Below are 13,289 nucleotides of genomic sequence, written 5' to 3' on the forward strand. Positions count from 1 at the left end.
GTGTCAATTGTTCATCAGTGATATTGGCCTGCAGTTTTCTTTTTTTGTCGTGTCCTTGTCTGGCTTTGGTATCAGGGTAATGCCAGCCATGTAGAAAGAGTTAGGAAGAATTCTCTCAGCTTCGATTTCTTGGAATAGTGGGGAAAGAATTGGTATTAGTCCTTTTTTAAATGTTTGGTAGAATTCAGCGGGGAAGCCATTCAGGCCTCAGCTTTTCTTTGATAGGTGACTTTTTATTATTGATCCAATCTCATTAGTGGTTATTGATCTGCTTAAGTTTTCTATATCTTCACGATTCAATTTTGGTAAGTTCTATGTTTCCAGGAATTTATCCATTTCTTCAAGTTTTTCCTATTTATTGGCAAGTAGGTGTTTATAATAGTCTCTTATGATTCTTTTATTTCTGTGGGGACAAGTTGTAGTATCTTTTTTTGTCTCTGATTTTATTTATTTGGATCTTTTCTTTTTTTCTTAGTCTAGCTAAAAGTTTGCCAATTTTATTTAGTATTTTTATTCATTTTATTTATTTTTTGTATTTTTAAAATCTATTCCATTTACTTGTGTTCTGATTTTTATTATTTCTTTCCTTCTACTTATTTGGGGTTCTCCTTATTTTTCTAGTTCCTTGAGGGGCAATGTTAAGTTGTTTATTTGAGATCTTTCTTCTTTTTTATGTAGTTGTTTATTACTATAAACTTCCCTCTTAGAACTTCTTTTGCTGCACCTCATAGGTTTTGGTATATTGTGTTTTAGTTTTCATTTGTGTTAAGAAATTTTTAAATTCCCCTTTTGATTTTTTTCGTTGACCCATTGGTGGTTTAGGAGAATGTTGTTTAATTTCCATGTATTTTTAGTCTCCATTATTCCTTCTGTTACTGATTTCTGGTTTTATACTCTTGTGTTCAGAAAAGATACTCGGTATGGTTTCAGTCTTTACATTTGTTAAGACTTATTTTGGGGACTAAAATATGATGTATCCAGGAGAATGTTCCATGTGAAATTGAGAAGAATGAGTATTCTGTAGCTGTTGGATAGAATGCTCTGTATATGTCTGTTAGGCACATTCGATGTAGGGTGCGGTTTAAAACCACTGTTTCTTTGTTGAGTTGCTAACTGAATGATCTGTCCATTGCTGAAAGTGACATGTTACTATTCTCTCCCGTCGTTGTATTGAAGTCTGTCTCTCCTTTTAGATCTATTAATATTTGCTTTATATATTTAAGTGTTCCAATGTTGGAAGCATAGAGTTAGAATTGCTGTGTTCTCTTAATTGATCCCTTTACCATTAAATTATTAAGTTATAATGATATTATTTGTCTCTTCAGTTTTTGACATAAAGTCTATTTTATTCAACATAGCCACTCTTGCTCTCTTTTGGTTTCCATTTGCTTGGAATATCTTTTTACACCCCTTCACTTTCTGTCTGTGTCCTTACAGGTGTCCTGTAAGTAAGACTCTTGTAGGCAGCATATAGCTGTGTTTGTTTTTTATTGTTTGTTTGCCTCTATCAATTTAGCTACTCTATGTTTCTTAACTAGAGAATGTAATGCATGTATATTTATATATAGTTATTGATAGGTAAGAATTTACTACTGTCATTTTGTTAATTATTTTCTAGTTGCTTCTAGAGCCTTTCTTCATTTTTTCATCTTTTACTATCTTCCTTTATGGTTAAATGATTTTCTCTAAAAGAATTTTTGATTCCTTGGATTTTATTTTTAATGAATATATTATAAGATTTGCTTTGCAGTTACGTTGAAGTTTCTGCTGCATTTGATCTCTTGGTGGTATGGACTGAATATCTGTGTCCCCTTAAAATGCTAAAATCCTAACCCACAAGGTGACAATATTCGGAGGCAGGGGACTTTGGGAGTTGATTAGGTCATGAGGGAAGAGTCCTTATAAATGGGATTAGTGTCCTTGTAAAAGAGGAGTGAGAGAGCTCCTAGCCCTTTCCACCATGAAATAACAGTGAAAAGGTGATCATCTATGAACCAGAAAGCTGACTCTTACCAGACACTGACTCTGTTGACATCTTGATCTTGGACTTCCCACTCTCCAGAACTGTGGGAAATTAATTTCTATTGTTTATAAAACAACCAGTCTAGGGTAGTTTGTCTTAGCAGTCCAAATGGGCAAGGCATTTGGCAAATAAATAGATTGTATCATATTTCTAATTAATATTTTCAGGAAGCCCTATCCAGTAATCTAGGCAATAGTGCCAGTATAGACAGTTCAGTCACATATTTTAGGCCCCAGAGTAGATTCCAGAAGGCCCAATTATTCAGTTAGTATGTCTATACTAAATAAATTACTTAAGTGCTACTCTCTTCTTTGCAAGCACAATCATGGACAAAGACATATAAAAATAATCTTTTAAATACAGATGAAGCAATAACATCACTGAAAAGTTCATGTCTGCCCAATCACTTGAGTAAATTTCCAGGAGGAGATATGCATGATTATGACTCCATCTTGGATTCATAAATTGTTGTTTTTATGAAGAACTCAATGATAATTAATAGTGCAGATGACATAAAGATTGAAATAAGATCAGCTCATATGAGCTATAATTGTAAATTATGTTGAAATTGCAAGTTCTAATCGTTTAGACAACAATGCTAAACTTTTCCTTTTGTGCAACCTAAATAATTACTCTATGTTAAAACACTTTATTACTTCATCTATTTTGTTAGGACTCATGTGAGAGTCTTATTATATGCTCTCATAAGAAAATGTATGAGAAAATAAAAAGAAAGGAAGAATGTAGATCAAAGTCTATCTAAAAAGAGGGACTGAGAAGGTAATATTTTACCAGCATAAGGTTCCAATGCTCAAGTAAAGCTGGTATTTGAAGCCAACCAAGAAAACAGTCAGAAAATGATGTAGTTTGAATACCTCTTTTCTTCCCTAGAGGTGTAAAAGGATGCCATGTGGGATCCTTTCACTTTGGAGGGACTCCAGAGAAATATCTCACCAAGGTTTCATAACAGATAGGGGGCCAAATGCATCCTGGATAATATTCTTGTGGTGTGTGAAGACGGTGTTAAAGAGCCAGAAAAGTCATTTTCAGGTTTCTTAAGCCAGATAAGGAAAACACACACACACACACACACACACACACACACACACACACGTTGAACCCGACAGGATTCCAGATGAGTTTTAATATTTTAGAATATCCAACCTGTACCTACATCATTCCAGTTCCTCACAGAGATGAGGCTGTGTTGGTGTTAGCCTCTCATGACCCGTGAGAACCAACATCAGCCAGAAATAGAACTGAGAGGGGGCTGGAAATGCATAGGTTGAGCTTCTGGTACCAAAATGGTGTATTGGAACTCATGAGAAACTTTTGTAGGATTTTTAAGATGTTTAAGGTAAAGATTTTAGAAAAGTTCCCACTGAGAAATAGAGGGCACCTAACGAAGGTTTATTAGTATTGGCCACCAATATATTCTTCTACTGGAGCCCTTAGGCAGTTGTTTAAAATGAAGGGGGAAATAAACTGAGGAGAGGAAAAGGAGCAAATCCTTTGGAAAGCACAAAAGTCTCCAAAGAGTTCCAATCTTAGAGTGTTATGATGTTAAAAAAATGAGACATATTATCAGGAGATGAAAGTTCAAAGAGGACTCAGCTTTGTGTTGGATAAACAGGAACATATGCCCAGCCTCAGAAATATTTCAAATGTGTTGTGAAACTTCACTCAGTTAGGAGAGAAATGTTAGAGTTCAACTGTGAAAAATTCAGTTGCATATTTGAAAAAAGCAGGTGCTGGGAAAGACCACAAACTTTCTAAACATGTCAGCACTATACACCACAATAGTAAACAGAATAAAAATGTTAGTAAGGCTTAAAAAGGTTTTCTGAACAATGGATCAAATGAGTCTAAGTAACATTTACTTATCATTGTGTAAATGTATTCCTCTAAGAGAAAAATAAAAGTTAAAAGAAAGAAATTGAGACACTAGAAATATTTCATTGTCGATTTTTTTTAATTTTATTATTATTATACTTTAAGTTTTAGGGTACATGTGCACAACATGCAGGTTTGTTAGCAAGACTAATAAAGAAGAAAAGAGAGAAGAATCAAATAGACGCAATAAAAAATGATAAAGGGGATATCACCACCGATCCCACAGAAACACAAACTACCATCAGAGAATACTATAAACAATTCTACGCAAATAAACTAGAAAATCTAGAAGAAATGGATAACTGCCTCCACACATACGCCCTCCCAAGACTAAACCAGGAAGAAGTTGAATCTCTGAATAGAGCAATAACAGGCTCTGAAATAGAGGCAATAATTAATAGCTTACCAGCCAAAAAAAGTCCAGGACCAGATGGATTCACAGTCGAATTCTACCAGAGGTACAAGGAGGAGCTGGTACCATTACTTCTGAAACTATTCCAATCAAGAGAAAAAGAGGGAATCCTCCCTACCTCATTTTATGAGGCCAGCATCATCCTGATACCAAAGCCTGGCAGAGACACAACAAAAAAAAAGAATTTTAGACCAATATCCTTGATGAACATTGATGCAAAAATCCTCAATAAAATACTGGCAAACCAAATCCAGCAGCACATCAAAAAGCTTATCCACCATGATCAAGTGGGCTTCATCCCTGGGATGCAAGTCTGGTTCAACACACGAAAATCAATAAACGTAATCCAGCACATAAACAGAACCAAAGACAAAAACCACATGATTATCTCAATAGATGCAGAAAAGGCCTTTGACAAAATTCAACAAGGCTTCATGCTAAAAACTCTCAATAAATTAGGTATTGATGGGACGTTATCTCAAAATAATAAGAGCTATCTATGACAAACCCACAGCCAATATCATACTGAATGGACAAAAACTGGAAGCATTCCCTTTGAAAACTGGCACAAGACAGGGATGCCCTCTCTCACCACTCCTATTCAACATAGTGTTGGAAGTTCTGGCCAGGGCAATTAGGCAGGAGAAGGAGATAAAGAGCATTCAATTAGGAAAAGAGGAAGTCAAATTGTCCCTGTTTGCAGATGACATGATTGTATATCTAGAAAACCCCATTGTCTCAGCCCAAAATCTCTTTAAGCTGATAAGCAATTTCAGCAAAGTCTCAGGATACAAAATCAATGTGCAAAAATCACAAGCATTCTTATACACCAATAACAGTTAGAGAACCAAATCATGAGTGAACTCCCATTCACAATTGCTTCAAAGAGAATAAAATACCTAGGAATTCAACTTACAAGGGATGTGAAGGACCTCTTCAAGGAGAACTACAAGCCACTGCTCAATGAAATAAAAGATGATACAAACAAATGGAAGAACATTCCATGCTCATGGGTAGGAAGAAACAATATCATGAAAATGGCCATACTGCCCAAGGTAATTTATAGATTCAATGCCATCCCCATCAAGCTACCAACGACTTTCTTCACAGAATTGGAAAAAACTACTTTAAAGTTCATATGGAACCAAAAAAGAACACGCATTGCCAAGTCAATCCTAAGCCAAAAGAACAAAGCTGAAGGCATCACGCTACCTGGCTTCAAACTATACCACAAGGCTACAGTAACCAAAACAGCATGGTACTGGTACCAAAGCAGAGATATAGACCAATGGAACAGAACAGAGCCCTCAGAAATAATGCCACATATCTACAACTATCTGATCTTTGACAAACCTGACAAAAACAAGCAATGGGGAGAGAATTCCCTATTTAATAAATGGTGCTGGGAAAACTGGCTAGCCATATGTAGAAAGCTGAAACTGGATTCATTGTCGATTTTTATGGGAAATTTATAAAATCAAGGGAAATTTAAGTAGAAATCACCACATATCAGGAATAAGTGATCTCTGCTGAGGGAGGTTAATTAGTTCATCAGAACAGCCCTATTCAATACATTTTGTTGATTTATGAGTTGTGATGGTCTAGGAGAGTATGCATAGCTGATCAGAAATCTTTTCTTAATCCTGTTACTAAAGGAATTTTAATATATTTATGCCATGCTTCTTCTAAGTGGCTTATATTTCTATTTCTTTTATGTCCACTCTACTGTCCACTCATTTAATGAGTACAGTATGCCATGAATAGTGAAAGGGAGTCAATAAATTTCGATTGATTACCTAAGCAAAAACTCGGTACCTAAAACAAATGGAAAGTCAAGCAGTTCCAACCCTGTTGGAGAGCAGATCTGGCTCTGATTCAAATGCATGGGCCATTTCACCAGTTTCCTCAAGTCGCAGTGCTCTCCTCCTCTATCCCAGCCACACAAGGGCATCCCATTGCTGGGACCACTCCACAAACACTTACCCTGATGAATTCCCCTAGGCCCCAACCCTCAACCATAATATCTTAAACCCTGGGCCTTTACTGTTAAACCTTACAATTTACAAGTTGTCTTGGAGAATATCCACATAGAAGCTGATGAGGATTATCATGATCTGAGTACTGCTGACTGTAATTATTAATTGTGCCTTGTCCCTTATCTGGAAGCCATGAAGTGCTTTCTCCTAATCTGGAAAGTTAATCCATGTTACTATGCCACTGGAATAAGGGGTTAACCTCCCCAATTAACATTTGCATTTCATTGTGAAAGAACCTAGACAGAAGAAAAAGTAGGCTAACAGGTTAGCAGAGTTGAGGGAAGCATTTCAGACTGGAGTCACTCTTCTTTTGAAACCCACATTGCCTACTCAACAACACCTTCTCCCCATTGCAGACTTCCTGTAAACTCTGGCTCTCATTAAATATTTTGGAGGAAACATTTAATAACACGGTAAAGGCTGGGTGCAGTGGCTAACGCCTGTAATCCCAGCACTCTGCAAGGCCAAGGCGGGTGGATCACCTGAGGTTGGGAGTTCGAGACCAGCCTGACCAACATGGAGAAACTCCATCCCTACTAAAAATACAAAATTAGCCGGGCTTGGTGGCTCATGCCTGTAATCCCAGCTACTCGGGAGGCTGAGGCAGGAGAATTGCTTGGACCCAGGAAGTGGAGTTTGCGGTGAGCCGAGATCGCGCCATTGCCCTCCAGCCTGGGGAAGAAGAGGGAAACTCCCTCAAAAAAATAAATAAATAAAACAAAAAACTTAAAAATGCAAGTACACTCTCCAGCACACACACATCCCATCATCATCTAGGTACTATTCACTTCCCAGAATTAACAAATGCTAACAGTTTGTCACATTGCTTCCATTTTTATTTTTATTTTTTGAAACGGTGTCTCACTCTGTCGCTGCTTCCCAAGCTCAAGTGATTCTCCAGACTCAGCCTTCTGAGTAGCTGGGACTACAGGTGCATGCCACCACTCTGTACTAATTTTTGTATTTTCTGTAGAGACAGAGTTTGACCATGTCACCCAGCCTGGTCTGAAACTCCTGGACTCAACTAATCCACTTGGCTCGGCCTCCCAAAGTGTTGGGATTACAGGCGTGAGCCACGGTGCCTGGCCCTATTTTCCTTTTCAAAAGAGCATTTCAGATAAATTTGAAACAACATTCATTACTCCTTCTCATCCTTTCTCCCTCTCACCTTCACTCTCCAGAGATAATCATTATTTGATTTGTATCTTTCTATGTCATTAAATACATGCATCTATTTAGAAATAATATATGGTATTGCTTTGTGTGTTCTTTTAATTTTTCCTAAGTACATTCATGTTGTACATATTCTTCAACTTGCTTTTTATCACTCAACATTGTATACTAGATTGTCCTATTAAAAAACATGTAATTAGTTTGTTCACTTTAACTGCTATGTCGAATTTTTTATGACTGATGACACCATAGTCTATTTCTTAATTCCTCTGATAGATATTTCCAAATTTTCACGATTTCATACAATACTATATGAGTATCCTACACACATATTTGCACATGTGCCATAACTCTCTTAGGGTGCTTATATCTCCAAGTAGAATTGCTGGTTTGTAGGGTCTGAGTACTTTCATTCTTACTATACAGTATCAATTGTTTCTCTAAAAGGAATTACATGAATTTACATTCCCACCAGCAATGTCTGATAGTTCCTTCTTTGTTATACACTCACCAACACTTTATATTATCAGTTTGGTATCATTGTTGAACTTACATAAAAAGGAGGAAACTGAGGGACCAAAAGGACCCCTAGCTTGATCAAAGCTACATACTTAACACATAGCAGAGCCAGGATTTACACCTTCAACAACTCACACTCTACAACACTTCACTCTACCAGCTCCCAATAATTTCTTCTTTGTAAGTAAATTACAAAATGAATGTAAACACTTAGCCTATTACCTAGTATAGACAAAGTCTATAAATGTTATTTTTATTTCCCATAAAGACTATTCTAAACTTTTCAACTTTACTCCAACCTTGAATATGCTCCCACAGATGAACTTGTATCACTGTGCTCCAATATCTTCTGCAGGACAGTAGAACCATAAAATCTATGGATTGTCTATTCAATTTCATGTAATGAAAATCTCGTTACCTACAGGCCTCCAACTTTGTCTTCACCTTCTCCTACTCCTCCTCATCCTCCTTATCCTCATCCTTCAAAACTCTCTCAGGAAACCTCACATGAACAAAACTTTGCAAACAAGTTAGGAACCTGAAAGTGATGCACTTTTGAATTTCTTCTTCTGACCTACATGTAAAGAACTCAGTATAATGCCTGGAATATAGCAGGTGTCCAATAAATGCCAACTTTTCTTATTTGGATTCTTTGGTATCAGTGTGCCACAAGGTAATCATTTCCACTTGGCAGGCTGACTTGAATTTCTGCTGCAGCATGAGTGGAATGTGGGTGTAAGACACAATGAGATATTAAAAGAAAAAAAAATTCACCTTCCTCTTTTCTTTCAACAGAGAAAGCATTTCACCTTCTTTCCCAAGGTAACTCCTCTACTTGTGTCCATTACCTTATTCACTTTTGCCTCTTCCAGGACATTTCCCCCTCTTTCAAGTCTTCAATCTTTCATCCTCTTTTATTCTCTATAATTTTATTTTACTAACTTTAAGATACCAACAATTGTAAAGAATAAAAAAAAGTCATCAAACCAGGATAGAATATGTTATCCCTCAGATAGGGACACAGATTTTCATCATATATCATGGTTGAGCCTACATGAAAAGAGAAAACAAAACTTTGCACATACACAGGACTACTGGTGTTGCTTTTGCACACAATTTTGTCCTCTGTGTTATCAAAAGTGTTGGCAACACACTATTTCTTAAGAGTGCTCCTCTGTTGTTTCCCAGACTTTCTTTCAAATGCTTCACCCACCCTCTAAGCCTTGACATGCATATGTTGACAGCGACTAAAAGTCATGACTGCTGCCTAGCCCAACAGCAATGGTAAAATGCATCCTGATTTCAGAAATATTAAAATGTGGACAAAAATATACCACAGAAACAATAAAATGTAGTAGACCCTTCTCCTCAGCTTGTAAACATGATGAAGTCACCCCATAAAGTTAATGAGAAAATTGAATATTGGAGGTAGAAACATAGTGAGGAAAAGGAAATGGGACCAAAAACTTCTCTTTCTATCTCTTTGAACCAATAAAGTGCTTGTTAATTAGTAACATTTATTTTAGATGCATTTATTGAAGATTCTGGTCCAATATATTTACTTTGTTCATTGTGTTCAACATCATTTTTCTGTACATCATATGATTTTAGAAAATTTAACTAGAGAAGTTTTTTTTATAAGATTATGTTTTTTATGGTTTATGAAAGGTTAGGTTATAAATATTTCAATACACTTAATTCAGATAGTTGACTCACAGACCTCTGGGTTACAGTATATTATAGAGCCCCCAAAATGCTGAATCCATCTACATCTAACCCATTTAAAAAAATTCTAATAATACTGTTTGGAAAAAAATGCTAATGATTTCCATATATTATTTTGATGTATTTTTATTGTATATATTTAAGGTGTATAACATGATGTTTACATATATATACACATGGTGAAATGATTACCACAGTCAAGAAAATTAATATATCCATCACCTCACTTAGTTACTTTCTAAATTTTGTAGTCAGAGCACCTAAAATCTACTCTCTTAGCAAATTTCTAGTATAAAATACAGTATTAACTATAGTCCTCAAGCTGTGTATTAGCTCTCTAGACTTATTCATCCTACATTACTACAACTTTATACCCTTTGAATTGGCAAAATTTTATATTCTCATAAAGAAATCCTGGCAAAACTTCCAAGATTATAAAATAGCTGCTTCAAAACATTAAGAAATAAAGTTTGTTTTTTAGCTATAAGTAGATGAATTATTTTATACATACTTTTAAAAGTGATATTTTATCATAATAATTTATAAGAAAATGACTTAATTATCTCATATTATACAAATTGTTATATTTACCTACTTGAAATCTTAAGTAGTCCTGAGTTATTTCTTCCTGAACAATGGAACGTTTTGAAACACAGATCAAAGAATCAAAGAGATAAAAATTAAAACAATAAAGTTCCTTTTATTCCTTATGCCCATCTTGCTCTCAAGAGTACAAAATGAATAACATTATTGGTAGAGAAATGAAAAATAAATGCATGCATCATAGCTGAGACATTTTAAATCTGGACATTCATTTTGAAGGGTATTTTGACATTATGTATAAAAACATTAATTTGTGTAAATGCCTTGATATGGATTGACTGTGTCCCCACCCAAATCGCATCTTGAATTCTAGCTCCCATAATTCCCACATGTTGTGGTAGGGACTTGGTGAGAGATAAATTGAATCACGGAGGTGGTTTCTCCCATACTGTTCTTGTGGTAGTGAATATGTCTCACGAGATCTGATGGTTTTATGGGGGGAGACCTCTTTCACTTGGCTCTCATTCTTTCTTGTCTGCCATCATGTAAGACATGCCCTTTGCCTTCCACCATGATTATGAGGCCTCCCCTGCCATGTGGAACTGTGAGTCCATTAAACCTCTTTTTGTTTATAAATTACCCAGTCTCAGGTATGTCTTTATTAGCAGTGTGAAAACGGACCAATACAGTAAATTGGTACCAGTAGAGTGGGTGCTGCTGTGAAGATACCTGTAAATGTGGAATTGACTTTGGAACTGGGTAACAGGCAGAGGTTAGAACAGTTTGGAGGGCTCAGAAGAATACAAGAAAATGTGGAAAAGTTTGGAACTGCCTAGAGACTTGTTGAATGGCTTTGGCCAAAATGCTGATAATAATATGGACAATGAAATCCAGGCTGAAGTGGTCTCAGATGGAGATGAGGAACTTGTTGGGAACTGGAGTAGAGGTGACTCTTGCTAGGTTTTAGTAAAGAAACTGGTGGCATTTTGCCCCTGCCATAGAGATTTGTGGAACTTTGAACTTCAGGGAGATGATATAGGGTATCTAGTGGAAGAAATTTCTAAGCACAAAAGCATTCAAGAAGTGACTTGGGTGCTGTTCAAAGCAATCAGTTTCAAAATGGAAACAGAGCATAAAAGTTCAGAAAATTTGCAGCCTGATGATGCGATAGAAAAGAAAAATCCATTTTCTGAGGAGAAATTCAAGCCAGCTGCAGAAATTTGCATAAGTACTGAGGAGTCAAATGTTAATTGCCAAGACAATGGGAAAAATGTCTCCAGGGCATGTCAGCAACCTTCTCAGCAGCACCTCCCATAACAGGCCCAGAGGCCTAGGAGAAAAAAATGGTTTCATAAGCTGGGCCCAGGTTCCCCTGCTGTGTGCAACCTAGGGACTTGGTGCCCTATGTCCCAGCTGCACCAGTCATGGCTAAAAGGGGCCAAAGTACAGCTCGAGTTGTGGCTTCAGAGGGTGCAAGCCTCAAGCCCTGGCAGCTTCCATGTGGTGTCGAGCCTGCAGGTGCACAGAAGTTAAGAACTGAGGTTTGGGAACCTCTGTGTAGATTTCAGAGGATGTATGGAAATGCCCGGATGTCATGACAAAAGTTTGCTGCAAGGGCAGGGCCCTCATGGAGAACTTCTGCTAGAGGAATGTGGAAGAGAAATGTGGAGTTGAAGCCCCCATACAGAGTTCCCACTGAGGCACTGCCTAGTGGAGCTATGAGAAGGGGGCCAACGTCCTCCAGACCTCAGAACGGTAGATCCACCAACAGCTTGCACCATGCACCTGGAAAAACCACAGACACTCAACATCAGCCCATGAAAGCAGCCAGGAGGGGGCCTATACCCTGCAAAGCCACAGGGGCAGAGCTGCTCAAGACCATGGGAACCTACCTCTTGCATCAGCATGACCTGGATATGAGACATGGAGTCAAAGGAGATCACTTTGGAGCTTGAAGATTTGACTGCCCTGCTGGATTTTGGTCTGCATGAGGCCTTTAGCCCCTTTGTTTTGGCCAATTTCTCCCATTTGGAATGGCTGTATTTACCCAATGCCTGTATCCCCATTGTATCTAGGAAGTAAGTAACTTGCTTTTAATTTTACAGGCTCATAGGTGGAAGGGACTTGTATTGTCTCAGATGAGACTTTGGACTGTGGACTTTTGAGTTATTTTGGGGACTAAAATATGATGTATCCAGGAGAATGTTCCATGTGAAATTGACTTTTGAGTTAATGCTGAAATGAGTTAAGACTTTAGGGGACTGTTGGGGAGGCATGATCGGTTTTGAAATGTGAATACATGAGAGTTGGGAGGGGCCAGGGGGAGAATAATAGGGTTTGGCTGTGTCCCTACCCAAATCTCATTTTTTATTGTAGTTTCCATAATTACCACATGTTGTGGGAGGGAGCCAGGGGGAGACAATTGAGTCATGGGGGTGGTTTCCTCCATACTATTTTTGTTGTAGTGAATAAGTCTCACGAGATCCGATGGTTTTATCAGAGGAAACCCCTTTCACTTGCCTCTCATGCTCTTGTCTGCTGCCATGTAAGATGTGCCTTTTGCCTTGTACCATGATTGTGAGGCCTCCCCAGCCACGTGGAACTGTGAGTCCATTAAACCTCTTTTTCTTTATAAATTACCCAGTCTTGGATATGTCTTTATCAGCAGCATGAAAACATACTAATACATGCCTTAACCTAGCGATTCAAAGTATAAAGATTTATCCTAATACCTCTATGAAAAAGCTAGAAAACCTAGAAGAAATAGATAAATTCCTGGAAACATACAACCTCCCAAGATTGAACCAGGAAGAAATTGAATCCTGAACACACCAACAAGTACTAAAATTGAAGCAGTAATAAAAAGCCTACCAACCAGAAAAAGCCCAGGACAAGATAGATTCACTAATGAATTCTGCCAGATGTATAAGGAAGAGCTGGTACCATTTCTACCAAAACTGTTCCA

This window comes from Pongo pygmaeus, chromosome 15 (assembly GCF_028885625.2).
Source record: "Pongo pygmaeus isolate AG05252 chromosome 15, NHGRI_mPonPyg2-v2.0_pri, whole genome shotgun sequence".
NCBI classification, from domain to species: domain Eukaryota; kingdom Metazoa; phylum Chordata; class Mammalia; order Primates; family Hominidae; genus Pongo; species Pongo pygmaeus.